The sequence below is a fragment of the Octopus bimaculoides genome, chromosome 19, assembly GCF_001194135.2.
Source record: "Octopus bimaculoides isolate UCB-OBI-ISO-001 chromosome 19, ASM119413v2, whole genome shotgun sequence".
Lineage (NCBI taxonomy): Eukaryota > Metazoa > Mollusca > Cephalopoda > Octopoda > Octopodidae > Octopus > Octopus bimaculoides.
In genome coordinates, this window is record NC_068999.1 from 54,892,476 (window position 1) to 54,897,028 (window position 4,553).

The window sequence follows — 4,553 nt, forward strand, 5'->3', positions numbered from 1 at the left end:
ACAGCCTTCTCTCTTGCACACATCTGATTCCTCTTAAATCATTTATACTCTGCCATGTGTGCATACAGACATTACCCATCCAGAGGAGCATGCTAGCTTCATTTCTTTCAATAGTCTATCAAATCCACTCACCAAGCTGGACTGTGCAGTGGGGCTGAACCCGGAACCATATAGTTGGAAAGCAATATTTTAATGATACACCTAAGCCTGCACTCAGCCATGTCTACACAGGGATGATAAAGAATAACATACATGTGTATGAATGTGTGTGTTTTAAAATCTAGGGCAGAAATGGTTATCCTGAAGTAAAAATCTCATTTTTTTTTTTTTGCCTTTATAATTTTGCTACTGTATTTCAAATATTCAATGTCAATTACATTTATTTAAGATTTGCAACAACCATTGACAACCACTGAGAGTCTGTGCCAAGCTCCCAAATTTAATAACTTTTTCTTTATATTTGATCAACAATGTGTTCAATATTTTAGAATTTAAAACAACCAAGAATAATCAAATTTGCTGCCCAGTCTACAATATAATTTATTACTATGTTTAATAAATATGCTATAGATACCAAGCAATTCCTATTTGATATTTCATTTCATATTATTATAGTATTTCACCCATCAGATCTTTCTCTTCTGCTACACATTCACTAACTTTATACATCTTCTGACTTTGTATTGATACCGTAATCTATGTACACCAATAATACTCCCAGCTGAAATGTTATATTTCATAATAAATAAATATATGTCATAATGTGGGGATTACAACTTCTACTTTATCTACCAGGATTTAAAATATATTGCATTGAGACATAGTTTTTAGAATTTAAGTATTATTGACATTTTATGATTCATCTTTTGTTCCATTTTCAAGTATATACATTTTTTAATTTCATAGATTTATTTAAAAACTTATTCATTTTATGGGTGTGTGTATGTGCATATCTATCTATCTATCTATCTATCTATCTATCTATCTATCTATCTATCTATCTATCTATCCATCCATCTATCTATCTATCTATCTATCTATCTATCTATCTATCTATCTATCTATCTATCTATCTATCTATCCATCCATCCATCTATCTATCTATCTATGTAACTGTATGTATGTGTATGTGTGTGTACACACACACATACATATATTTACACACACACACACACACACACACATATTTACATACATATATACACACATGTATATATGTATGCATGTAGATACATACGTATGTGCATACGTACCTTCCTACCTATCTACCTATTTACCTACCTACCTACCTACATACATACCTACATACATACATACATACATACATACTTGTATGTATGTATGTATTTTCACAGGTGCGCCCACTTCCAATCCAAAAACCAAATCCTGTCAGCTATTGGTCATCAAGATATTTCGATAGACTACTGGCTATGATCTTTGTAGGCAGCTTCTCGTGATGAGGCAAGAGATATGCGGGACAATACTTTCACAGATTTTCCTTATCACTCTTCTCATAGTATTTGATGATTCCTTCCACAGTGGAAGTATTTTTCCATCTTTCAAATATCTGTTGTAACATAGAATCTTTCTTTTATCTTTTATCTTTCACTTGTTTCAGTCATTAGACTGCGACCATGCTGGAGCATTGTCTTGAAGAATTTTTTATTGATAAGCCTTGTACTTATTTTGTACTTATTCTATCAATTTCTTCTGCTGAACTTCTAAGTTGCAGGGATGTAAACACACCAGTACCGGTTGTCAAGCAGTAGTGGTGGTGGTGGTGAATGGTGCATGCAGTTGTGTGCTGCCATCTGTTGGCATGCCACAGAACTAGTCTGGGAACTTTTTGATACCACTTTGTACATACATAGATACATACATACGCACATACATACACACATACATACATACATACATACATACATACATACATACATACATACGCACATACATACAAATAAAACTGCACAAGAAAAAAATGGTGACATCATGTTGGCATTCCCTGTTAACAAACTGTCTTGTAAAACAAGTGGAATATAAAATAGGTAAGGATTGGCAACAGGAAGAGCACCACTACCACCATCATAATCATCATCATCCTTTAATGTCTGTATTCCATAGTGGCATGGATTGGATGGTTTGACCAGGGCTGGCAAGCTGCAGAGCTGCACCAGGTTCCAGTCTGGTTTGGCTCGGTTCTATGGTCAGATGTCCTTCCTAGCACCAACAACTTTACAATGTGTGCTGGGCATTTTTAACATGGTCCTGCACAAGCACTCTTACATGGGACTGGCACAAATGCTTTTTATGTGGAATCAGATCTCGATTCTTGCAGGCCAGTCTTCTTCATCAGGGGTAGCATCTGACTGTAAGATAAGATTTCAATAAAAGGCATTCAATCTATAGTAGTATGGAAAAATCGATGTTAGATCTTTTATCTTTTACTTGCTTTTCATTTGACTGTGGCCATGCTGGAACACCACCTTGAAGGGTTTTAATCGAATAACTCAACCCCAGAACATTGTTTTTAAAGCCTAATACTTATTCTACTGGTCTCTTTTGTCAAACTACTGTTATGGGGACATAAACACACCAACAGTGGTTGTCAAGCAGTGGTAGGGGACAAACACAGACACAAAGACATGTCGATATTGGTACATACAAATATATATATATATATAGAAAGTAAGTGCTGAACATTTATTAAGTGACATCATGCTAAAATAATTGAAGAAATTCAGAAGATATATATATATATATGTATACATGCATATACATGCAAACAACATATAGTGTGTATGTGTATATATATATATATATATATATATATATATATATATATATGTAACTTGGTCTTTGAAGAAATATTATACAGGTATGAGCCAAGCAAAATAAGAGATGACTAATTTTAATTTTGGTAATTACATTACATATTCAGAGTGTAACCAAAGGCAATATAACTGTTAGTAAAAAAAAAACAAAAAAAAAAAAACATTTAGTAATATATTTCTTAAAGTAAACGTTGAGAAGTGTATTTTAACTGTCCTTCTTTCCAGATATTTTCACCCACCTATTGTGTAGTAATATATCTCCTCTACATGTTCCCATCCCTCTCTCATACTTTAGCCTCTCAGCCAACACATAGCATATATCCACATCCCTCTTTACTCCACTCAGCAGTGTTGCCCTTGTAAAAAGCAACCAATACACTCTGTAAAGAGTTTGACATTAGGAAGGACATCCAGCCATAGAGGCTATGCAAAACTGATATTAGAGCTCAACGCAATTCTCTTTCTTGGATTTTGCCAAACTGTCCAATCTGTACCAACATGGATTCACAGAAAACAGATGATGATGATGATGATGGTTATGATGATGATGGTTATGATGATGATGATAATGATGATCACACACACACACACATGTATGCACACACACACTAATTCACTTATATTTATATGAATATAGATATATGTATGTGGATGGGTGCAAGTGTGTATGTATGCACAAATATATGCATGAATGTATGTATGCATGTATGAATATATATAAACTTATATTTGTATAATTATAGATATATGTATATGTACGTGTCTATGTACTGAATTTGATGGCCTATAAGACGCACGAGTGCATAGCCTAGGCTGCACTTTTATAAAATAAACTACCACTAAAATTGTTTTAATTCCTCCACTTACCTGTATAACTTCATATTATTATGAGTAATTATAAGCAATTTATTGCATTCACATCTGATATAAACATACCGTAGGCAATGTTCACCAAATAGATGGCAGCACACATTTTGTAAGCATGCATACTGTTTTGAGCAAGTTCTGAGCCTACACTGAGTGCATTGGACATGGGGATTTTTAAAGCCATTGTTGGGTAAAAAAAGGTTCTTCATAAAAAGGCCATCAAATAAGGTATATATATTTATATATGCATATATGTACGCATATATGTGTGTGTATGTATGTATGTATCTGTGTGTATGTATGTATTCTTTTACTCTTTTACTTGTTTCAGTCATTTGATTGTGGCCATGCTGGAGCACCACCTTTAGTCGAGCAAATCGACCCCAGGACTTATTTGTTGCAAACCTAGTACTTATTCTATCGGTTCTCTTTTGCCGAACGCATCAGCATTGATTGTCAAGTGATGTTGGGGGAACAAACACAGACATACAAACATATATACACACATACATATATATATATATATATATATATATATATATATACGATAGGCTTCTTTCAGTTTCCGTCTACCATATCCACTCACAAGGATTTGGTCAGACCGAGGCTATAGTAGAAGACACTTGCCCAAAGTGCCATGCAGTGGGACTGACCTCGGAACCATGTGCTTGGTAAGCAAGCTACTTACCACACAGCCACTCCTGTGCCTATAATATATGGATGTGTAATGTCAATGTGAATACCCATCAGAGTGTAAGTATCTTGAGAGAAAAGCTGAACATTAGAAGCATCAGTTGGGATGTGCAAGAGAGACGATTGCGCTGGTATGGACATGTGGTGAGAATGGATGAGGAT